This window comes from Falco peregrinus, chromosome 3 (genome assembly GCF_023634155.1).
Source record: "Falco peregrinus isolate bFalPer1 chromosome 3, bFalPer1.pri, whole genome shotgun sequence".
In the NCBI taxonomy this organism is placed as follows: Eukaryota; Metazoa; Chordata; class Aves; order Falconiformes; family Falconidae; genus Falco; species Falco peregrinus.
The window spans coordinates 10,225,890-10,251,982 of record NC_073723.1 but is presented as its reverse complement, the minus strand read 5'-3'; the positions used below and the strand labels follow the sequence as shown (position 1 = coordinate 10,251,982).

The window sequence follows — 26,093 nt, the reverse complement described above, 5'->3', positions numbered from 1 at the left end:
CAGGAGATTAGGCTTATGCAGCAGACCTGGGAGATCTGAAGGGAGGGTAGTAACTGTAGCAAGTATAGTGTTACCTCACTCCTGTCAAATCCCCAACTGGCTTCATCTAAATTTCTATTGATTCTCCATCTATATATTAAGACCAGCCCCAAAAAATAATGGTACATTCTTTAAAGCACCTCACTATCAGCAGTTTGTCTGAGAAAGTTTGGTTTTGGAGGACAAAAATCTCATTCTGCCAGTCTTCCTTCTCACTTACGGGAGACATGAATTTTTTGGTTCCCAATTCAGGAGCTTCTTAAAAATTCTACTTCAATTCCTGGATTAATTTCCAAATTTCATGTAGCTTTTTTTTTTGCTGGAAATGGAGAGCAAAATTGTGTTTATAATCAAAACTGATACACAAAGCAATGGAGACACTAACACTTCAGTATTATTAGGCTCTGCAATACTTCTTTAAAACAATATTGTGCAGTATTTGTTCTGTAATTACCTTGCAATGTTCATGTCATACATGAAGTTACAGAGTGCTTCAGGGACTTGTCTAAGATTGTCCATCAAGTAAGTGGTGAAATTAAAGCACTTCACCCTGATTTAGCACTGGACTATACTCTCTTTAAGCTAGAACACTGTTAACCAAGGAAAAAGAGTTTTCTACTATAAACAATGCTAGTGAGATTTACACACTGGATTTTATAAACCTTTGTAGGCAATTTGGGGATTTTCATATTATTTCCACTTAAGAGCTTCAAATATATACATCTCCTTCCTCTAGGAAAAGATGAACAGAATCTCTTCTATGAATAGAATCATTTTATATTGATTTTATTCACTATGAATTTCCTCCCCTTCCTGTCATTTCAGTTGCCAGCTTTATTTTGCATTGCCTACAAGCAAACTGTGCCCCAGGCCCTCAGGATGGCTGATTAAGCTCAGGCCCCTTTGCAGGACAGGTCTGCCAGAGCTAACTAGCTGTTAATTGTTCAAGCAGGAGCTCATGTTCAACTGCATGGAATAGATGACTCACTAGTATTTGGCTGGTTTGATTCAATCTGGTAACACTGATAATTTTCAGCAGTACTTGTGTTAGCAGAAATGTAGTTCTTAACCAGAGCAGGGTCTTCCAGATGTGGAACAGGATTTTTCATACCCTTGAAATTTCATTTATCAGCCTGAGATGCAGCCTGAATTCTTTCATAAAACTATATTGAGAACTAATAACTCAATTACTCACATTTAAAATGTGTTTGTTTCTAGTTGCTGATAAATATCCAGTCCTTATTAAAACCAATGACTAAACTGAGTTCAGAGACATTTTTTTAATGTTGGTTTTTTTTTTTTTTATAATCAATTTTAAATAAAGGTTATTCCCTGAAGGGTATTATGTAAATGTTACACACAACAGGAATGTCAGTCCTGGCATGTACACATGCACTCGCACGCACTTATTTTGGATGTTGAAGACATTTATCCCCTGTTGTTTTCTAACATTGCCTATGTCACTAGAACTATTACCATGAGCTAGCACAGCATGTACCAACAAAGTGGTTGAGTTAGTGTCTCTGCATTGCAGGACAAAAACAGTAGACAGCAACAATTTTAATGCAGGTAGTAAAAATGCTGCTCTCAAATTAATCTAGCCGGGCAATTAAACTGATCAAAGTATAAAACTTCAACTGGCATTCTGTCCTAACAGCGGGGCAGCACTCCTACCCTGGTGAAGCCTTATAGGAGCATCAGCACCTAGAAATGGAAGGAATTTAGGTTTGAATCTCATCTGTAAACGGTTCAGTCGGCAACACAGTGCCCCCTAAGCCAGGCTTGTGCGCCCGATCTGCTCCCATTTAAAGGAAAGTGCTGCCTGACACACTATTGCTCCTGTCATTCTCTGGAAGGAGCAGGGAACAGGAGATGGTTCGTTGGGTTTAGTTTGTTTGTTCAGGTAGAAACGAAACAAAGTTATCTATTGCAGTCCTTAAGTAGGATGATTAGTATTTTGAACTAACTACAAAAGAAAACTATAGGTACACTTTATTCTTTCTTTAAAAAAAAACAACAAAAAAACACCACAAAACAAAACAAAAAAAAACCAGCAAGACTGCAACACCTTAATTTGAATTAGGTAACTATAACATACCATGTCTTCTTCAGAAAAGTCTGAAATGAAATATTCTGTTAAAGGCAGTGGTGTAGGTCAGGGAAACCTTGGGGTTAGTTCTCTAAATCAGTCTTCTTACCTTTACAGTTAGGCAAAATGCCAAACAGGCCAAACTTTTAAATGAATTTAATATTTCCCCATGAAGACAAACATCTACTCTCATCCAGCAGGAGGACAATTCTTGCAGAACGGAGGCTTCAGTGTTTTGACACAACTGTATATGATGGACTGCAGCACAGAAATAAAGCTTTGGAAATGTAGGAGCTATGCTTAGTGTCTTGGAATGAAAAATAAAATCTGTACCTTGAACAGAGGCAGTGATTTTACCGCCTATGCCAAAAGAAGTTGTAATTTCACCTGTGTTTTCCATCATATTTCTTTTGATCATGAAAAACTAATGAAGCATTGATGCTCATGAAATCGAATTTATCCCATACCCTAATCTGAAAGATGAACTACATTAACATATAAGAAATATTCACACTGCTTCACAGAGACTCACTCAGAGAAATACATGCAGCGATGTATGTTTGCCACGTTTCATTGGCTTCCTTACCCTGTCCTCCTTGTATCTTGTCAGTCCTGTACACAAACCAGACTCTCCCTTTCACAAGCACACACACATACACACACACACACACACAGAGAGCTTCAGGACTACCCTGTTTTCAAAGATGCACGTTAGTGAAGTCATGCTGAGGAACTCCTTGCTTGCAAAAACACTCAGTTCCAGACCACTGGCAGTGCAATTGGTGAAAATGCGGTCTGAACTAAAGGCACATAGTAGATTTTGTCCATTAAGAAGGATACCATGGGGGTAGGTGAGGAGGAAATGAAGACAGGATGCATTTCTAGCTGTGCATTATTTACAGTGCCCTTCACCCAAAGTAAAGTTGGGTCGCTGCTTAAGCTGTAACAAGCAGCTAAAGGTAAATCTGCAAGGAGTCTTTTTTTTTCCTGGGATTTCAATCCTCAGTTATTCACATAATATTACAGACATGAGGGGGGAAAAACCCACAAAACTAAAATTGCTGTTCAAATATCAAGCTTAACATGCTTCACATGCAGTTTCACATGACATGCTTTTTCGTATAGAAAGGCTCACATACGTGAGTGAGTTGAGCTAAAGAATCTGCCTGCCATCACCATTAAAATGCATCTGCACAGTACTCCCGTAAGTTAAGCAGCAGAACTGTAGGTATTAGGAACACAGTCACACGCAAACACATACACAGAGCACTGCTACCTTCCTATGCCTGTATTTTGCAGGTCCCTTTGTAACTGCCTCAGAAAAGCAAACACGATTGATTCTACACCACCGCAAGGCTAAGGCTTACAGATCAGCGGTAACTTTAAGACAGACAAATTACAGGTTGTGGACCCACTGAGGCAGCGTTACGGCACACAACAATCCGCACTGCTTAGCAGGCTGTGTTAGCAGCACCACTGTCCAGAAACATCCATGTCGCTACATATTAAAGTGTCATTTTATTCAAGCCTTACCTTGGCTGACTTGCCCTAACTGGTGACAAGGCACTTTAATTTATAAGAAGCAAACGGGCACTTTTCGCAGGCTGGCGGCACAGCTGCGCGCTGTCCTCCGAGCGGCGCCCGGCCCCGGCTCCGCGTCCCCCGGCGCCGCCGCTCCTGCAGCGCCGGCACCGGGCGAGTGGCTGCGCCGCCCCCCGCCCCCGCGCCGCTCGCCGCCCGCCCCCGGCCTGCCCCCTCCCCGCCTTGTTTTCCCCTTCGCCAGCACTTCGGGGCCGCACGCCGCCTCCTGCGCAACGGCAGAGCCCGGGCAGCCCCGCCGCGCGGCAGGAAGCGCGATCCATCCGCCCCCACGCCCCCGCCCCCCCCCCCACATACCGATGGAAATGGTGCGTACGGGCACGGGCACGTCTTTGTCCGGCCGCTGCGCGGCTGCGAACCCCACCTTCCCCCACCACCACCACCGCCACCCCACCACCACCCCGCTTTCGTGCCAGGGCTGCTGAAGAAGGACGGCTCCGGCTTGGCGGCAGCAAGTCCCTAAACTGGGAGCCGGGAAGGGAGGCTGGGGGCCGGGGCTGGGCTGTCGGCTGGGGTGGGAGCGCGGGGAAGGCGCTGCTGTGGCAGGCTGGCGATAAACGCTCCCATTTCTGTGCAAAGTCGTCACAGCCTCGTAAACATTCAACTGCCGGCTCGTTCATCCGCATGGTCCGACGGTGGCTGCAAAATTCAGATTGAGTGATGCCCTTTAACGCCTCCTGCCAGTCCCGCTGGGGCACAGGAGGCTTGGCACTGGCCACCTGTGCCCTTCCAGATCAGCCCCAGTCCTTTAAAGATTTTCTGCCCTTCAACACTCCTTCCTACATTCATACTAGTACACCATAGACTGTAAGTTGGTGGATAATTTGTGTCCTTTCAGGCTGATCTGGATCGAGGCAGGCCGGCTGATGCAAAAGTCATTCAGAAATCTGGACCTCGTATGACATCTCTACTCCAAATACACATTATTTGGAATTATGGCATTCTTCTGATTCAGGGTTTCAGTACATGGAGCAAACTTGTCAGACTGCTTATCCAGCCTACTAAAGCAGTGTATTACAAATGCCATTAACATGTAAGTGAAAGCCCTGGCACATACCCTGCTGGCGCAGAGGAACCTTGCTGCTAGCCAGCAGGACGTGTGCCCTAGGGTGAGCCATGAAAGCAGAGCATACCTGAGTCCCAAAGCCACAGCACCAAACTGCAGGACAGGAGAAAGCTACTGGTTACCGGTGTCAAGGGACAGCAGCGGCATCCAAAGTATAAATGATAAGTACCCCATGTATAAAATTATCCAGATTGGAAAAGTAGAGGTGAAAAGAGTAAATCTACAATGTCACATAACCAGAAGGGAAGCTGTTACACCAGATTAGATGGAAGGAACAGCACTGTGTACTGAGGTCGCTTAAATCTAAGTTGGGATAAAATCCAGTGCTTGATTTTGAGAACTTTTCAAACAAAATCACTCTGACCTGCCCCAGGATATACATTAAAAATGATTTTGCAAGCAGGGTAGGGAACCAAAAGCAAGCAGCAGCTAGTTGTTTGAATTTGGGAGATGTAAAAGCTCTTGGAAGGAATGAAATAGAAGCTGTTTCAATTTGCTATTTATATGTCCTCTGGCTTGCAACTGTAGTACATATGAATCAATGCTTTAATACACAGTCTTCAGAATGTTCTCTCTCATGCAGCTTCTGCTGGGTTTCGCATAGCTCCAGATTCAGATCTCATGATCAGAGGGATGGGCTGCTTTTGCCCAGATGCTTTCACTGTTTTACTGGACTATGGGAGACGCAAAGTTCAAATCTCCTTGTCAGGGAGGTAGTTACATTAGTAATGTGGAGGGAAAAAAGGAATGAAAAGACACCCTTTCCTTTTCATTTGCTGAAGGTCCACAAAATTTCACATGAAAAAGAACTCACGCCAAGCCACGCTCCAAAGATGCCCCCTGCACTGCTTAAAGTGAAAGAGATGAGACACAGGGTTACCTTTCAGCCTACCAACCATTGGATGAAATGCTGCTTTAGGTGTAACAACCCAAGGATTCAGCTGAAAACAAAACATTTTATTTTAAGGTCCTTTTCCTGCAGTTTTCAGTGAATAAGGCAGAATTATGAATATTCACCAGATACTTTGAGCATAAGTCATCAACTCATTTCTTTCTGCACTAAGAAGTATGACAAGCAGAGTGAAGACTTGATGCACCAGAAAAGCATTTAAAAGGTGAAAATCTACAGAGTTCTTCCTTCTTTTATATATAATATATATATATAATAAATATAATAAATACATGCATATACATTCATATCTACATATTTCAGAGACTTCTCTCAAGCAGGAGCAAAGAGTATAACCGTAAAGAGATTATAACCAGTATTGCAGGCTAATTTGGTATTAAATGGTCAAAGATTTTCTCAACAGTTCAAAATTATGCCATTTCAAGGAAGAAGCTGACAGCAAAAAAATTAACCTCAATGAACTCTTGACATTTCTTTTAAGCCTACACTTTAAGACTAAATACTGAGATTTGGTGTTATTGATGTTAGGTCTATCCTTTCATCAGTTTGAATCTTAAAAGAATCTTAATTTGTCATGGGAAAAAAAAGCCTCATGAAAATAACCTCAAAATGAAATTATTGCCTGGGACTGCTGCAGTATTGCCAAAGGAATTTCAGGGAAATTTAGGTATAACCCTGGAAGTCATTGTGTTCATAGGATTTACCTCGGGAGTCCAGACTTATACAATTCTAGCAGCATATCAAAACACAGAACTTTGTCGATTGCATTCAGAAAGTTCCCTTCCTAGACTTGAAAGCTTGTGACAGTGATTACAGGGGATAGAAGAAGGAAGGGGCTTTTTTGTACCTTCTAGCTTGTGGACTAATTGTATATTTAAAAGCAATACTGAAAAGGGGGTAGACTAAGTATAAGGAACATATATAGCTGTACCAAAAAGTAATCAAGTTTCTACATATTAAAAAAAAAAGTTTTTATGCTGCTGTTGGAATTCTCTTTGTTAGTTAACAGCTCCAGTTAATCATTTATAGGGTATGTCTGCAAAATCAGTCTCTTTTTGTTGGTGCTTAATATGCTAAACATGTATTGATCATCTTGCAGGTAACTGCTAGAGAACTGATCATTCACCTAACATTCAACCAGTTATAAACAGACTATGTAGTTCATTAATACATAAAGTAATGAAAAATCCAGGTAATTTTTAGATTGCAAATTTCCTGTACCCTAGATACATTAGGAATGGTTAAGACTGTATTGGATAAGAATTTTGCCAAGTTCATCCAACTCTTCCTTGTTCTTAGGCCCGTGCACTCCAATAGCTGGAGTCAAAAGAAAATGAGCACATCCCTGCCAAGAACCTCTGCTCACACACTGAGGCCAATTGTACCAGGATTTTTCACATTCTTGTTCAAAAGCACCAGGGAATATCCCAGTTACACCCACCCCCAGCAGCAGCTTTCCAGTCTTATAAACAAATTATAAACACCTTTTCTTTTTCCTAGAGTGAAAAGGGAAATCAAAAGTATTCTATCATTGTATGCCTCCAGTTTCACAATGCTTGAAGAGGAATACCACCACCTCTGAAAACAAATGCCAGTTAACACTAACTGTGTAACTGCTGGTGTTTTATCTCTTTCCCATCCCCCCCTAGTTTAAATCATTACTGTTCTCAGCTGCAGTACATAAAATCTAGTCCCAGCAATATTCCTGAGAATAATGACTCTCTCTCAAATCACTATTTCTCTTATTTGATAAACATTTTTATTCAGTTATTAATAAATATTTACAACTACTAATATATGCAGAAATTAATTTTATTTAAAGTTTATGTGATCTACTAATGACAATTTTTTAGAAACTATCATCTACAAATATTTCAATAAGTGCAATTAACAATTAGTCATCAAAAGTTTAAAAATAATGTGTCAAGTAGGATATAAAAATAATGTATGCCGTTCGATGATGCCCCACAATTGGACATAATTGACTCACCATATCACTGCTATTTCTATGTAGAAGAGGACCTAAAAGTAATAAACCATAAAAATGCAAAAAATATTTTTGAAACAAAATGGATTCAAAATATTGTTCCTTTTCTATCTTTAGATTTCTAATAGAAAATAATATCAAAATTGATCACAGCAGTCAAAGTTTTCATTTTTATCCAGACAACATTTTCTGATACAAAAAGGTGGGACAGAAATTTTTAACTCTGTCTAGTGAACTCCCAGTTAAGCCATCTTCATATTCCTGATGAAGACTCTTTGGAGGGTTCTCAGATCAAATATGCCTGCTGTATATTGGGTTTTGGTTTGTTATGTTTGGTTGGGGTTTTTTGTTGTGTTTTGTTGTTTTTTTTTTTAAAACAAAAAAACAAACTTGGTAATATTCACAATATTCAGAGGGAATAAGATTAAGACAATTCATTTTGATTATGGTCTCTTGGAATATTCTTTAAGCCATGTATTTCCTCTAAAAAATCTAAATAGTCAATTTGAAAAAATAGATTTTTAATATAGGTTAGCAAACTCTACACAGTACTAATCACAGAGGGAATGGGAATGCTGCTGATACTGCCTTGGCTCCTTGTGCACTAAGCATCACTGGAGTATTTTCTAATAAAACAACAACAGCTGTTCCTAGATATAGGATGCCAATAACAGTTGCCAGTCACAGAAAACTTGTGATAATATAGTCATTTGCCTTTAGTATTGCATGAAATGACAGGTAAAACATACTGACAGAACTTGGAGAAAACAATACAATACCTGGCATTTTGTGACCTGTTAGAATATAACTCACAGCTAATCAGTCTGTCTCTGAATGCAGGAAAGCACAGACAACATATAAAGGGCAACAAAAGAATAGCGTGGTGCTTCAATCTCTCAGTCTCTGCATCACAACACCCAAGGAAAGACAAGAAAGACAACTCAGCTAAAGGCAATGAAGTGATTGACTCGGGTATCAGTAGCTCTTTCTACCCATTCTGTGGAATTTCACACTAGCATATATAATAGACACCATTCAATCAACGAACTTGCTTAATTGGGATGTTTCCTAGGGAACCAATATAACCCTGTAACTGTATATAATGCAGTGACCACTGTAAAACGGGATGCGTCCTGGTAACTATATAAGGTTTACATGCAATAGGCAGCATTTTTGTAAGTTTAAACCTGGTAAGAAAACTACTTTGATGTTTCTAAAACTAATATAGGCCAAAATATTTTTTTTTTTTCAATCACAGGCTGATACTAAATCCTCACAGGTCAGGGTTCTCTCTGGATTTTTGCAAATGGTTATTTAGATACTCTGTTTCATATAAGGTATTAGCTGATTAAAAGATGTCTGATTTCAAATTATGAACATTATATTTGGCAGAACTTGATGGCTCTTACAGCTGGTAATGAGATACAGCCTTCTTCCCTGCTGTAGCAGGAGCTTTAATAAATTTTTGCTTAGAGGTAGGTAAATACTAACAGGCAAAGGCTCCTGGGACATTCTAAAGACAGATTTTCATAATATCATCCTAAAGGACATTGTTTCTGGGGCATGTTATGTATTTTTATCTTTACCAAGATGAAGAAATTGCTTCTCTTAGACTCAGTATTCATTAGGCTAACAGCAGATCAAAAAAAAAGAGAACTCTAAAGCGTTAGAAGATAGGATGAGGCTTCTATTAAAGTGAAAATATCCTTTCCACTGAAACCAGAATACTGAAGCATGCTGAAGCTACGCTAAGGCAAAACTGGGTAACTGCTGATGTAGAGTTTTCATTGGAACTTAGGAGTCCTCCATGTCTCCCATGTACTACATCTGCATGTCATACTGGCTGTTCTTTTTTACCATTTTTTGCCAATATGAGGATGTGTCCAGATATTGTTTTGCTCCTTGCAAAAACGTACAGGATCAATGACATGTTTAAATATAACAATAGGTGCTCATTGCTTCATGCCCTGTCACTGGGCACCACTGAGAAGAATCTGGCTTGTCTTCTTTACTCCCACCCCTTCATCAAGTATTTATACATGTTGGTAAGATCATACCAGAGCCTTCTCTTCTCCAGACCAAACAGTGCCAGCTCTCTGCTTCGCCTGGTATGATGGCCCTTCGCTGGACTTGCTCCAGTACATGCACCTGTCTTGTACTTGGGAGCTGGGAACTGGACTAAGCCCTTTGGATGAGTCTCACCAGAGCTCAGGATGGATCGAGTCATCAATGGATGGCCTCCCTTGACCTGCTGGTAACACTCTCCCAAATGCAGCCCTGGATACTGTTGGCCTTTTTTGCGGCAATTTGTACTGTATTTGTAGTAGTTATATTTTGTAATTGCATTGAGCACTAACATAGGACCAGAGTTGAATTTTAAAAAAATACTGAACTATTTAGCAGAACTCTTAGTTACTGAATCACCTACTTCTTGTGAGACAACGGTATTTAGTACAGGGTTGTAGAGTCATTTACTGTCTAATACCGGTGCTTCTATTACCTGGATTAACCTAGTTTCTGATTAAAGAAAGAAAAAGCATAAATCTGAGGAGATTTCTGAAAGAGGAAGAAACTGAAGGGAAGTGAAACAAAAGATAAACTTCTTGGTCACTTCCAAATTCTGACAGCTTACACTGACAGCATTTTCATTTGGAAGTGTCAAATGAGAAAACAAGGTTATAGAGTAGTCCACAGGGGCAGCCTTAATGCACCGGGGTCCTGCCCCACTAAGGGCCACCGTGTAGGCACAGCATCCTTCCTAGTCTGCAGTGCCAGGCCTGTGCCAGGCCTGGTGCTAGTATGTCCCCGTCTGGTGTGCTTAGCACCACTGGGAATTCAGAAGATTTTACTGAAGGTTTTAAAATTTCAGTGAAGATAAATCTCTGATATAACCCAGGTACACCCCACCCCCAGCCACCCCCCAAGTCAATGACACAACTGAAGAAGTAGAAATAACAGTCTTGAAACAAACTGATTCTTATTCTCCTTGTTTCTACTAGAAGAAACATTCCAGTTCCACCAGCCAAGTACATGCTCCCGTTTAGGAAATGTCATGACAGCCATTTATTTAGATTTTTTTAAAAACAACACCTACCGGAATGCCTCTCATGATGTGCTTTTTTCCTGCTGTTTGCTTATTACTGCTCACTAGAATTCTTTAAAATTAATAAAAATGAAGAAAATCACTAGTATGATCCGTTCCATAGGCCAAACAAGCAACAAGAAATAACCTTATGCTAGATGGGGACAAACAATGAAGCAGAGACATATGTTTGTTCTGTTCCCCAAGCATAAACAGAACACAGAGTTTCCCTGACTAATAAATTTACTCTCATTTTAATTAAAATGGAACATTTAGTTACATTTCCTCTGTTCTGTCAAAGAATTAAATAGATAAATAGGTAGCAGGGGAAAAAAATGACAACATTTTCTTTAGTGCCTCTATTGTACGCATAATCGATGACTACCCATCTGTTTACTGAAGGTGTAGGAAAGACACATCATATAAAGTCTTATTCCCATAAAAAGGCTTGCTAAAGTACTTTGATTTTGATCCCATATCTTCCAAAATGAAAGCGGTTTTTCACAAGTAGAATCTGTCAGTTCTCTTTTGGTGTAACGTTATATAAACCATTGTCGCTATTCTACTCTCTGATTCTTTCTACCATTAAATCAAAAGTACTGAAGAGTGGCTACCTCCGCAGAAATGATCACAGTGGCAACTGCACAGATTCGAACCGAGAGGGAACAATTAAGTAACAGTCATGTGCAAGATGAGTTTAAGGACTTCACTCACTTTCTCTGGTAGTAAGCCTAATGAATGAGGTTTGATTAATGCATGTGGTCCAGGAAGGTACTAGTTCTGCTCTAAGGAATTCAGGAAATGGATTGTCAGCCACTTCCCTTGGTAGTTTATTCCAGTGGTTAATGGCTTCTGTATTTGGTCATCTTAATTTACTGGCTTTCAGTAGTTTTTAAGAAAACTTGTTCAATCTACTGATAAAATGTGCCATCCTTCTGGTCTCTAATTCTTTCAGACTTGTTAGAGATATATAGGTAAACTGGAAAAATACAAAATGGGGCAGGATGCATCCATCAGCGTTGAGTGGAGTGACTGCCGTCACTGGGGAGATACTCCTTGCTATGGAATCATAGAATTGTTTGGGTTGGAAGGAACCTTAAAGATCGTCTAGTTCCCATACCTCTGTAATGGGCAGTGATACCTTACACTAGACCAAGACCCCATCCAACCTGACCTTCAACACTTCCAGGGATGGGGCATCCACAACTTCTCTGGGCAGTCTCGTCCAACACCTCACAACCCTCACGGTGAAGAATTTCTTCCTTGTATCTAACCTAAATCTACCCTCTTTCAGTTTAAAGCCATTACCCCTTGTCCTGTCATTGCAGGACCTTGTAAAAAATCCATATCCAGCTTTCTTATAAGCCCCCTTGAGGTACTGGAAGGCTGCTATAAGGTCTCCCCACAGCCTTTTCTTCTCCAGCTGAACGAACCTAACTCTCAGCCTGTCTTCGTAGGAGAGGTGCTCCAGCCGTTTGATCTTTTTTGTGGCCCTCCTCTGGACACAATCCAGCAGGTCCGTATGTTTCCTGCACTGAGTACTCCAGAGCTGAATGCAGTACTCCAGGTGGGGTCTCACATGAGCGAAGTAAAGGGGGAGAATCCCCTCCCTCAACCTGCTGGCCACACTTCTTTTGATGCAGCCCAGGATACGGTTGGCTTTCTGGGCTGCAAGCACACATGGCTACCTATTAAACAAGCAGAGGAATTCCCCACCAACTGAAAAATGGCAGACCATGTCCATCTTCCAAAAACAGTAAGAAGAAAGATTCACAGAACTACAAGGCTTATCAGCCTTATCTTAATCCCTACCAAATTTATAGAGCAAATCCTCCTAAAAAGATTTGCAGGCTTATGGACAATAACCTGACTTGGAATAACAAGTATGGATTTACCAAGAGCAAATCCTGCTTGACCAACTTGTCTTCTGTGACAAAATTACTAGATGTAGACCACCACAGCAGTGTGGCTATCTTTCCTTGACTGTAACAAGGCTTTTGACATGGTCTCCCACAGTATACTCACAGCCAAACTAAGGACTTATGGGTTGGATGGACCACAAGGCAGTTGATGTCTAAATGGACTGAAAGACTCCTGGAGCCATGTATCTCAAGAGTCAATATGGATCCAGATACTATTTAGCATTTTTGTCAAAACAAACAGTAGGACGATACGCAAGTTGACAGATGATACCACATTGGAAAGAGTAGTTAATGCACTGTAGGGATGGGATGACATTCAGAGCAACTCCAACAAGCTTGGTCATGGCCACTGGGGTGGTTTGAATGCTAGAAGATCATGCACACAGAGGCTGCGTGGTCTGGGTCTGTTTTGCCTGGAGAAGAGAGAGAAGATGCAGTAGGGATCTAATCACAGTCTGCTGTACCAGAAAGGGAGCAGTAGAAGAGATGGAGCCAGGCTCTCCTGGGTGGCACACAGCAACAGAATGGGGCAATGGTCACAAGTGGCAATAAAGGAAACTCCCATTGACATAAGGAGGCAGCTTTTTAATGGAACAAGTTTAAGCACTGGGACAGGTTCCTCAGAGACATACTACAGTATGGAAAGATTTGAAGATTTTCGAAACTCAACTGGCCAAAGTCCTAAGCAATCCAATTTAATTTTGAAGTCAGATATGCCTTGAGGAGCACTTTCTATCTAATTTTTTCTTTGAAACTTCAAAACTAGGCTAGATATTTTAAAAACAGAGCAGTCCTTTCTTTTTCCTTTCCCATATTGACAGTAATAAAAATATTCTCCTAATTAGACACCTGCATTTGGCTCTGCATTCAAGAGAGTAGCACAAGGAACCAGTCTCTTTACTCTCAATTGGCTGTGCTGAAAACCATAAAGTCAAATTCTTGACTTCATAGGATCAGCAATGAGAAAAGAAAAAAATATAGCAGAAACTTGCATTTATTACGGAAAGGGCCAGTCAGCCATATGCATGGAGGACATATCTAAACGGCATGAAAATTATGTGGTTTACAATATTCATATTTAGTGTAGCAGAAAAGCATGATCTAAACCTATAACAATATTTCAATTTATGATTGATAAGGAAGAATTATGATTGGTAAGGAAGAATTAGCCAGTTGATCTTTAAAGCATTTTTAAAATAGAAAAATTAACGCCAAGTTTTTTAGAGCTAAAAGTTTATTTAGTATTTCCTTCCCATTTTTTATAATATATGGCTATAGATTACTGATCCTTTCTCATTCTTCTAAATGGTTCAATAAACGTGGGAGTTCTATGCTGTAAATAAGTGTATAGTATGCATATATTTACATATCTAACATTTCACTGCTTGTCTTTTAACACTTGCAGTATGTGGTCTGTTCAGATGATTTAAGTTAATGCTATTTGATATTAATTTCATTTAATATTAATTTGGGCTTTACCTTACTTGTGCTACATAGTGCCCCATCTAAAAATATTTTTCAGCGGCATGTAATGAAATCAGTGCATCACCGTAACCTACATGAATAGGCAAAAAATGATCTCTGGCATTGTCCTGTTCTGTCCCAATGCAATGTCAGTATTAATAAACAGATATTATTAAATTCCAACAGACATTATTAAATTTAGAATTTTATCTCCATTGCCAAGACCTAAGTCCTTTAATATTCCTTTTAATTAATAATATATTTTCTAATTTAATTCCTTTTATTGTGGTGTATGTTTTTTAAAACTATCCATTGTAAAAGTTTCATAAGTATCACCACAGTTGGAAGATAAACCACTCTTTGCCTAATATTACAGAATACATTTTCAAAACCAGAGGACAAATCAAGACTTTTTGGTCTGGAAACAGCAAAGAAATCTCTAAAATTCTCATACTGCTAAGGAGAAGGAAGAAGGATCCAGATGCAGAAACATTGCTCGAGAGCAGCTGCCTTCCAAGGCTGTCCAAACTTTCCCAGGCCTAGAGGGGGAAGCCGGAGGAGTGCTAGGTGCAGCACGCAGCTGCGCTGGGGTAATCCCGAGGGGCACTGCCAGTCTGAGGGCAGCAGGCTACCTAGGATCAAACTGCTAGCACTGTATGCATTATGCCACCTACCACAGTCTAACACAGGAGTGGACACACGCAAGCAAAAGAAGCTTGAAGACCTGTAAACCGTCAGGGACTTACATTTACAACATACTCATCTGATACACTGAACTTTTCCTGTTCCTTTTTTTTCCCTCTCTATTTATCTATCTATCTATTTATTTATTTATTTAACCTGGTCACACCTTTACCTCCTGTGGCTAGGGTTTGCTCCAGGATTCATTTTTACTATGGGCAAAAACTTCAGAAGCCCTTGCTGGATTAGATTTACTCACTGAACCCAGCAGTGCAAGACAACAGGGAAACACACAGCCCTTGACGTCTCCTAAGGGTGAGCAAGCACTGGGGACAGCTCTGGTGGGGAGCATAACAGAAGGCAAAACTGTCCGGCTTTCAGACCAGCAAACGCCAGCTTCAGAACCGACAGATATTTTGCCCTTAAACTGCTGATAGTACGGGTAAGCGTACACACAAATGGAGGAATTTCAAAGTACTGCAAAAATCTACAGTCAACTTAAAAAGCCTTGGTAGAACTTGGATAAGAGTTAGGAGAGGGAATAAAAATTTTTGCAAAAGTTGTCTCATTCCTTTCACTCAACTCTTCCCTCAAACAAAACCAGTGACATATAAGGCAAAAAAATTGTAGATAAAACCAAACACTAGTGTCTGATACAGATAAAAGAACTATTTTATTAATAAACTTTTCATCATTTAAGTATTTAGAGCATCTTAAATGCAACTAAAGCATAGTAGTAACTGCACAGTAATCACATGTAGAGAGAAAAATCTGCAAATGGAAAAACCACTGAATAGTTTTTAAAAAAATGTTTTTAAAACAAATTTCACAATAATACCTGAAAAGCATGTTTCCTTTCTAGTTATACTCAAGACAAATATTAGTTTTATTCTGTAATGGGAAGAAAGCCAATTACCTGTATACTGCAGTTGGTTCTGGTTTTGAATTTGCAATCTCCTTATCTATCTTTATCTTTAGTGTTGCATTGTTATGTTTTGTATGTTACATGGCTTATCAAAACAGTATCCCATGTCTTCAGTGCTGATACTATCTTGTAAGTTATCTAAAAACTTCACAGAATAGACCCAGCTATGAAAAAATGGGCCAGAAATGATTATTGATGCATAATATGCCAAAATTTAGGACTATTAAATTGATGACTCATGTCAAACCTACTGTTATTAAAAATTGTCGATTGGCTTGTAAAATGGACAGCATTTCATAATGTCAGGGAAATATCAATAAATAAACAGCAGTCATAGCAGTCATGACTGATTATTTTTACAGTTTGAAATCTCATTAATGCCTCAGAGATTCCACCATTTGTTATGAACACTGAAGTAACATCCCATGTGTCTCTTAGGTAAACCCAGAAAATTTCTCAAAAAAAATTCTGGCTTACCTTAAAATAGAGAAAATGTCTTTATAACATGTTGCAAGTTTCAATGTATTTTAAGCACTAGTCTGTCTTCAGCTAGCACATTTTCAATGAAGAGTAACATGTTGAACTAATGTTTTGAGTGAGAGGCTCTAGAGACAGAACGATCAAAATGCTCTTAATTGACAATGTTTAAAAGAACAAAAACATACTGGAATGATTACAGAGATTATACTCTTCTAAGTTGGATATAACTGACAATATAGAAGTTGAAAAATAAAAAAGTTTAGTCAGTGTCACAGACATCATCCTCAAAATTTAAGACACTCGCCCCCACGTTGCATAGCTGCCAGCTGAAAGATGCACGAACATCAACATACATCCTTTTGCTCTTTCTTATAGAGGCAGTCTGCAAATAAACTCTCTGAAATCAATTTATTTCTTTCCTCTGATTAAGGAAAAAGGCAAAACACACTTTAAAAACTTCAGTTATGGAATTCTTATTTCTATAGTATCTGTAGCTTCATTGTCACCCTTTCCTTCTTTACATCTTCAACCCTTGGTGCAATTCTTTGGTTTCTCAGAATATCAGAGTATCAGTACATTTGGTATCTCCTGTGCTCCATTGCTTAATAACACGTGAGCTGCAGTATCAATTGTATAATGGAGCGCACAAATGATTTTTATCACTTTTTAGAGGTTTTAATTTTGTTTTGGCAGTGAAAAAAAAACCACAACCTTTAAATTCCAATGATTTCAATGGCATCACGCAGCAGAAAAGAGACATGTACTTTTACGAGAATGATGCTTTATGTAGTTTTAGGTTTTGTGATCATAATACTGGATTAGTCCCAGAATTCTGCAAAGCTTGGTATGTATGGCATGATTATTCTACAGTGAGCAGCTTCCATGATTACAGTGGGCAAAATTGTGTCTCCATGTGCTTGCAGGATCTTTAAAATGTTACTGCTAATTTTCTTGCAATAGCACACTTTTCAGACATTTGTATAGTTTAGATTTTACAAAATATATCATATACTTAAAACTTTCAGAAACATGCCACTATGTCTCAATTAATTAAAATACTGGGTTTATATTTAGTAGGAATTACTTGTGACAAAAACTAAAAGTATTTGTTGGCACATGTATATTTCCTACAATGTTAAAAGAATAATTAATACACTCTCCAGCAGCAACTGGAGATCATTTAGCAGTGATCACTAGAGATATATTAAAATAATCTGCGTTAAATGTTTTACAAGCTTAAGATCAAGTCGAGTAAGGTATTACACGGAGGAGCCCCATAGCACATTCAATTCTCCATTAACTTCACTGAAGCTACAGTAAGCAAAAGTTCACCAACTCTTTATTTCGCAACCAAGATTTAAGTCATCTGCTTTGAACTGTGTCAACATGATTAATTACATAAAGAACTCATTAGTGAGACCTTTTAAAAATACAGAGATAAATGGAATGAGTGTTTGGAATCAGATTCTGCTGCTGTTAACAAATTTCAGTGCTGTTTGCACATATCATTTACAAATTTACATTACAGTTGATGGCCATCTAGCAGTTGTATCACTACAGAAAGATGGCAATTTGCTGGCAGATTAAAGATAGACAAAACAACACTTACATCTTCAGCATACAATTTGGATGAAAAATACTCCTACTGTGGAGATTTATTTTTTCTGTGTTAAAAGCATTACAAGGTTCTGCATGTTCTAGGAGTTAACAACCATCAGTCAGTGTAGCTCTGCAAGGTTATATATGTACATATCTGACTGCCGAATCAAGAAAAAGACACCTGGGGACTACACCATGCTAAAAAGAAGATATTTAGAAATACTCACATGAGTGATTCACTGAAAGAATTTAAGGTAACTTCTCTGTATCTCTGTCAAAGGATCTTATACAGTATAAAATATTTAGGGTTTTTTCCATCCTAAAATTTAAGCTCAAACTGCTTGTTTGAGCTACATACTACCTACTACCTTGTCTTTTTTTCTTTCATATAGCCAGGGAAAATATTTTTAGAATTATCCCTCTGCAATTTCTCTTTCAAGTCCTCCATATTGCGAGATTGTCCGTAATATAAAAAAAGTGCCTATTGGGGAAACCACAGAAGTAGACCTCTCTGTCTTTCAGGACTTGCTTTTTTTTTTATTTTATTTTTTTTATTCTTGTCTCATTTCTATGGTTGAAACAGAGATCCTGTGATATATTTGTATTTTATTCCCTTGAAAAATTATCCCATTCAATTCCCTAGTCTTTCTGATAATGGCTTCTTTTTCACAGAAATAGTAAAACCTTATTTTTAAGCCTTTTTGTCTGCCACTAGCTCTTACAGTAAAATAGTATAGTCCATATGGCCTTATCATAAGAATTTCATCTATATCTTTCAATTTTGATGCCTTTAATAGGGTTAAATAAAGTTAGATTCAGAGTTTTCAGGTATTTTTACTCATACTACACCCTCCCTGTCTATTATTGTCACTGTAACTTTAAAATTACTTGATTATTTTTCTGTATCTGTATTTTTCATTTTTTTCCTGTTTACATTTTTTCTGTTAGTTCTCAGTATGGGAAATGCAAATTTTAAACTATTTACTGGTTTTGTCAGTGGCCATTTCTTTTGTTTGCTCTCACCTTTTGAAAATCACATAATTTCTTACAACGCATTTGCATTGCTGGTACATTTTTAGCCATTTTTTTCCTGCCTGAGTAAGACTACTATAACATTATGTTATTCCTTGGAGATCAAGAAAAGACCTCTTTTTGCTATAAGAACTGTCTCAGAATAAAATTCTTATTATGAGCTTCTTATATATGCTCTTCCTTTTCAAAGAATTGGGTGGATTAAAAAGTTAAAAGAAAAAGGTTCTGTCCTTTTTCCCTCTTTGTAATTTAGGCTTCAAACAATTATTGCTGAATACCAAGATTCTTTAACGTTGCCTATACTGAAGAGGGGAAGAATGTGATTGAAACTTTATTCCTCAAACACAATGGGCCTTTCTGCTGCCACAGCAGAGCTCCCTGTGGTCTGTGCAGAGCTTTCCTGAGAATTGACAGGGGCCATAGAGCGAACCACTACTTTCATTACATTGCACTTAAAATCTAAGATGTATTTATTCAGCTGCATCTTCTGTAACAGAAACATAAACCTAAATTCACTTGTGGATTTCTACACAAAGTAGTACATCACACACATGCTTGTAAGATGAGTGACAAAACAATAAGAAAGACTCTCCTTTTGCTTTAAGTGCAGGCTAACGCAAACATAAATGCTTGAAATTAGTTTAGGGCTACCGGTCTTTGGAAAATGTTGTTTCTCTATCAGAAAGGCACATAAAAATTTCCATGAAGTCAAAAAACATTACATGAAAATTTTCAAGGGAAATAATCGACTGATGAGGCAGGAATTATACATATTTATTTTACCGTAAGGGGAGAAAATATTTTTAGGATGATCTAAGGAGGCAGAAACAGATTAAGTCATCCCATATGAAACGTTCTCTAAAAAACCCAGAAAAACAAAGAACCCAGCCCCCTCGAATACTGTTTTATTGTTTCCATTGCAACAAAGTCTGACTGACCACTCAGGCTTGAGTATCTGTTGTCCACTTAACACAGATATAACAAAAAGGATAAAGAGTTTGCAATGTGACATACCATTCCAATTTAAATGGACTAACTGAGGAGTTCAACCTTTGATACTGTGGCTTACCCTGTTCTTCAGATGAAAGCATAAAAATCAGATGGTTTGGGGTACTTATTACCTCTTCTTACCTCTGCAATACAATACAAAAGCTTATTGGTTGAAATAAATGGGATTTGATTATTTCATTAAATCCTTTGTTGAACATGCAATTATATATATTTTTAAAAAACATATCGGGGAAAAAAGCAGAAAAGGAAAATGCACCTACAAGAAGTTTCTTTATCAAAATGGGTGCTAATTCACAACTAGTTACACACAATAGGAGCTACATCAAACAGCTAAATGATGCAGTGATAAGATGATACAGTTGTATTTTTCTAAGTAGATCCCTTTTTGCATGCCTCCAAAGCGCTGGAACCAAGGTTATCTTATCAATGTATATAAATACCTGAAGTGAGGGTGCAAAGAGGACAGAGCCAGGTTATTCTCAGTGGCGCCCAGTGCCATGATCAGAGGCAATGAAAACAAACTAGACACAAGAGGTTCCCTCTGAACATCAGGAAACTCTTTGTTCCTATGCCGGTGACCAAGCACTGGTGCAGGTTGCCCAGAAATGTGGTGGAGTCTCCATCCTTGAAGATGTTCAAAAGCTGTCTGGACATGGTCTCGGGAAACTGGCTGTAGGTGGCCCTGCTTGAGCAGTGGGATTGGACCAGATGACCTCCATAGGTCCCCGCCAACCTCAACCCTTCTGTGATTCTGAGATTTTGTTCCTTTGATCTACAACATGTTATTTCTGTTTGTCACAAAATGATGCACTATAATGAGTCTAATGTACTATTTTTTTAACAAATTTCAGCCATCAGCACATTAAAGACTATTCTTATCTGGGACAGTCCTAGCAGCTGTGGTTGTGGTCTGTGTCTGTTTCCCCTCCTTGTTCTGATACTATCTCCCCTTGAGCAAAACCCAGCAAGTATTCCACCGGGTACTGGTAACCACTAAGACTTCCTGACACTCCTCAACTCTCACATTTTTCGCCGCTTTTGCACATCACTGCTCCTACCCAGTCTTTATTTTTTTCTCCCCCCCCCCCCCCCCCCCCCCCGCCTCCATTTCCAGCAGTGCTTACCCATCAGTTTCCCTGTAAAATACCACTCTCTTCTCTCTCCTCGGGTCACTTGTACCTAACAGGAAAATCTGAAATTTAATCAAATTAGTGTACCAGTTCCCATACTCTAGGTGAAATGCCAATACAGAACTTATTTTACAGTGGGTATCTGTCAACATTTCTTGCATGCACTATTAAGTAATGCACTGTTTACTGCACCGGGGCAAGGAGCGCACAGACAAACAAGGCACTTAAAGCCTGGGTAAGTGAAGCATAAGCTTGAACCTGAATGTTAGAGGTGAAATGCTAATTGTGAGCTTATTCTCCATGTTCTCCCCTCTGCCATACTGGCCTGATATTAAGAAACTCCAGCAAAAGGTTCTGAGAAAAAGATATTCTCAAAGTTTCAGTTTTGTTTCAAGGTACAGGTATTTCCCAGTCTCTTTTCTCAAGACTGCTACTAAATCCCTTGACTGAACTGCCAGTGAAGTTGTCGATTACCATTTTAAATATAAATCTTTAAATATATTCCACAATCTTTTTTATACTTTCTGTATGTAATTTTATTACCTTCAAATATTTTAAATGTAGTTCTATAGCTACTACACTGCGACAGAACAAGGACAGTATACAAAAAATAAACTTACACCAGACATAGGATGGAAGGTTAAAAAGGGATTGCTTATTCACCAAACCTCCAACCACAAACACTTCCTCTCATCCAGCTCTTGAACAACTCGCAGGGTGTGAATTGCACATGATCCGAAAGGAAACCTGAAGTACAGCACTGGTTCTTTATGAAAGACACCCTGTCTTCTAACAGATGGTTAAAATACTTTAACAAGCACAAAGTCCTTACAGTGGAGAAAGCACAGAAAAGCAAAAGAACTCAAGAGATTTGGGGCACTGGAGAAGTCAACCGTATTCTATATTTTAGTGATGCTGCTGTAATGACCACAGGTGGAAAAGCTGAACCCATGGACTCAAGCTAATAAACAAAAGCACAATAGGAAAAACAAGAACAAAAAACCATAGTACAAACAGATCATGAAATGCCCATTGGATAGCCTACTCTGAGCACGCTATGGCTGCTTTGTAGATCTGCATTGTCACAAGCCAGAGGAAACATTGGATCTCCTAATCTGACCTGTTGTAAACCACGGGCCAGTGATTGTAGAATGAAACACATGAGACTGAACTCCAGTAAAACAGAGCAAAAAAAAGAGGAGAGCCCTGGGCTCTACCAGGAGCTTGAGAAGTTCTAGGCAGGGGCAATTGAGCAGATATGCTTGGCTGACCCATGAGGGCAATCCAAATCCTGGGTTGAAGAAAACAAGTATTTATTGCTCCCTCAAGGCTCCTTAAACAAGATGAGATCAAATAAAATGATATTAATTTTCTAGCTGTAAATCTGCTTATTAGTGTGATCCTGGCTGTGTAAGAAAGATCTATCAGTCAGATGCATGCTGCTTCAGAGTACTGGACCAGCCCTATTCTATGTCCCATATTCAGCCCAAAGCAAACTGGAGAAAGTCTTGGGGAAAACATGTATCCCATGCTCAGAAAAAAATCTTTCATTGGTTGTGCTTTGTAAATGAATCCTCCCTGAACCCAGCAAATAACGGACTAAAGCCCTGGAGCCTTGATGTGATTATAGTGTTCTTATCTAATGAGAGTTGGAAATGTTTTGATGAACATGTGAAGGCAGAATGGAATGATGCTGTTTTCACCTGGGCTTTTGAAGAATGATTAGGGTAACTCAAGATACTGAGAAATCCTGAAGCTATAAGGATAAACAGCATTACCCAACCCAAACATCTGCACCATTCAATCTGACAAGCCTTGGCAGAAAAACAAAGGAAAAAATCACAGAAAAAACCCCAGACTAAACCAAAACCAGAAGTTTCCCCCCCCAAAAAACCAACAAAATGCAAAAAAATACCGGATTAAACCTTCTTTTTTTTTGAAACATTCTTCATTTTTATAGTAGTAATATGCTTTCTATGTTTCCTACCGTTATTAATTAAGCCTCATTAATTATCCTGACAGCTAGAATTCATATGTTAGTAAAATGGTAATTTTTGACAACTTTCAATCAAGCATATTGTTACAGTTCTGTTACCAAGGCTGAAAAAAACACATAATTTTCAGCCATCTTGTCTATCAATATTGTATCTGTACTTAAAGATCATGCTGGAATCAACTGAACTCTTCAACTCTCATTTCAGAAGACTTACTTTTCTCATCTTGGATAATTCTTTTACCTTCCTTTTAGAAGTACTGTGTAGGTCTCTTTACATCTTGTTGGCAATAAAACCACTTGAGCTATATACTATATTTTAATAATGGCCTTTCTGTTTGTGCACAGACAGAAGATTACTTTCTCTTTTATTTTCTTTGGTCCCATTCCTACATTTTCAATGGCCAGTTCAGTCTTTTTTGCCATAGCAAGGCACTGAAAATGCTTTTTGAGGCAATTATCTGTGGTGATTCATTAGCATGTTCCTGAGAGAGTATTTTTGGAAAAATGTCTGCCTTCATAAGGGAAAACTGGATCATAAAAGAAGTGAATCTTGCAGTATTAAATTTCCTTCTGTTGAATTGTTCTACTTTCATTAGAAGATAGATTAGAGGATCACTCTACAAGCTGTATCTTGCCTTCCTCATAATTTACTATATAACCAATATATTTTCCACCTGCATGTCGTCCCAGTATTTGTTTGATCTGCAAACTACCAATAAAAGATTATGGACAAGCCTTAACTATTTAGACTTCTAATAAAAGTTATAAAGTTGCCTTGATTGTTAGGTAGCATTTTTTTGCTTTCCCCTCAGGTAGTCCTGAAGTCACTCCTTTAATGAAAAGCTTTTACTATTTCATTTTTTTGAATCTGCCTAATGAGACAACAACTGTATACAAAACAAAACTGCTTGAAACATAATATTGCTGGTAAAGCAAATAGTTTAGAGAATTTGAGTATGCTGTATCAACTCACACACATGTATTAATCAGATGTTTGACATGGTTAGCAGGAAGTCTTGTTTATAAAGACTTAATTCTATACAACTATGGTTGGTTCACACCAATACCATACACCATTTTCTAAACTGTAAGAGATACATAAATGTCGTATGACACAAATGACACAAATATATTCCTGAAATTTGCATCAGACAAACTAGTCTATACAAATCCTAAAGGTTTATCCCTTTCTGTACTCTCCCATCTTTTAAGTATTCAGCATTGTTAAAAAAAATTAATACTAGCAGCTTAACAACATTGAAAACACTCTTGAAATACATGTCATCTCAAGTTTCTCATGGGCTCCTGTTCTGAATACCTTTAATTTTAGCTGGTGTTACTTCATGTCCTTCATTACAGATTAAACTTTGCAGTTATATGAAAAAAAGAAGGCCCGTGCTTATGTTCACATACCTGTCAAGAATGAGCAAGGGGAATAGTCTACATCTGGCTACTCTGCCTACATAACAATTATGGAATCAGAGCAGACTCTGGGTTTCCTCAGTTTGTCCAGTGTCGGTGTAGTAAGGCAAAACTTAATTCTGGCCTTAAGGCAGGGAACAAGACCAGCTGTCAGTGCAGAGATGAAATAAGCATTTCTAAGTGGGAGTCAGTTCCTCTTCTGTTTGAAGAAGACTGCTATAAAAATATCCTAGTCCAATATAGTTCTATTCCAAGAATATATGGCATCAATTTTAAAAAGAGCCATCACACAAAGTTGAGAAAACAGTTTTATACAAATTTAAGTAGGCAAGAAAACAATGCAATTAGCATATACAGTTAGGATAAGTTTAATGAATGGCACATCTGTTTTCAAAATGTGTTGACACTTTGAATGTAGAAATTACAAAATTGAAATCTCCCTATGTATAAATTCTACATTTAGGTAAAACATATGTTGATCCAGAGTTCACTTTATGAAGTCTTTCTTCAATAGGGCCTGAAGTTAATGCAAAAGGTGTAAGAAAAGATGTAAGAAGTTAAAATGAAATTTACTGATGTCAAGAGACTGTCCCCCATGCTAGTAAGAAAAAGCAAAATATTTTCATTATGATGAGTTTGCACTAGAATTCAATTCAGTCTTCAGTAAATTAAATGATATTTAAATAGTAGGATGTGTAGCAATTTTAAAATTATAAATTAAGTTCCACATAATAAAGATACAATGTACCAGTTTTGAAAGAAATGAAATATGAAAATATGCACTATAGCTACAAAAACACTAAAAAAATGGAATGCATCTGACTGAGTTATCAGAGTTTCTATTCACCCTGTTCAACTCCTATAGGCTGATTTCTGTCTGCAAAATATAAAGCAGCCAAATCCAAATTGTGATACATGGTGGGCACCTGAAGAAGAGTGCTGGCTTACATATTCCTAAGCACAGGCTCAGTTGGTAGAGAAACTCAAAACTTTTTTAAAAAATTATTCATGTACTTGGATTTCAGCCACAGTTCTATTTTATTCCAGCACTTCTTAGGACACATTAGTCCCTTCCTGTAATTTATTTTCTTGATAATCTCTCACATTTTAGCTTCAGATTTCTTAAACTCATGATTTTCTGTGTCTTGCAGAAATAAATACTTTCAGGCCCATTTGCTTGTATTGGGTTTTTTCCATATGGTGAGATTTACACCATCAGTTGGGAGAGCAGTGTGGGTTTCTCATCCTAACTGTTCAATGGAGTGTGAGATTTGTTTTGGTAGATTCAACTTTTATTTTTATGATCTGAAATGTCTTTAACTTTCATAACTCCTTTGTGCCAGCTCTTTTTTTTTTTTTTTTTTTTTTTTCTTTTAGAGAACAGAAACCCCAGTTATATTAGATGACTTTTTAGGGCCCTTTAAATCTTGTAGTTTTTCATTGTATCAATCTGGTGGCTGAATGCTTATTATTTTTATTAATGTGAAAAACATGATAAGAGGGCAGGCTAATTACCTCTCAGCACAGGTAAGGGCGGTTATTTTATACTGCTAAGTACCAGATGGTAGCTGGCTTTTATGGTTGTAGACAAGTGAGAAATTATTAGCAGCTTTGGTTCTCTAGACAGCACAAGGGCTGTCTATCACTGCAGTGTCTAGC

At 38.4% G+C, this 26,093-nt stretch overlaps 1 protein-coding gene across 8 annotated transcripts in view; it reads right to left on the bottom strand.

Annotated features, from left to right (window-relative positions):
• The window catches only part of CDH18 (cadherin 18), a 337,247-nt gene that overhangs the window by 267,578 nt on the left and 43,576 nt on the right, over nt 1–26,093 (bottom strand). For 2 of the 8 annotated variants that reach the window (XM_027784810.2, XM_055800597.1), the window contains exon 1: nt 3,662–3,799. The exons of the other annotated variants lie outside the window; for them this stretch is intronic. The gene's annotated coding sequence lies outside the window, so the exon portion shown is untranslated. Of the gene's footprint in view, nt 1–3,661; nt 3,800–26,093 lie in introns of those variants that run through there. 8 annotated transcript variants of the gene reach the window in all.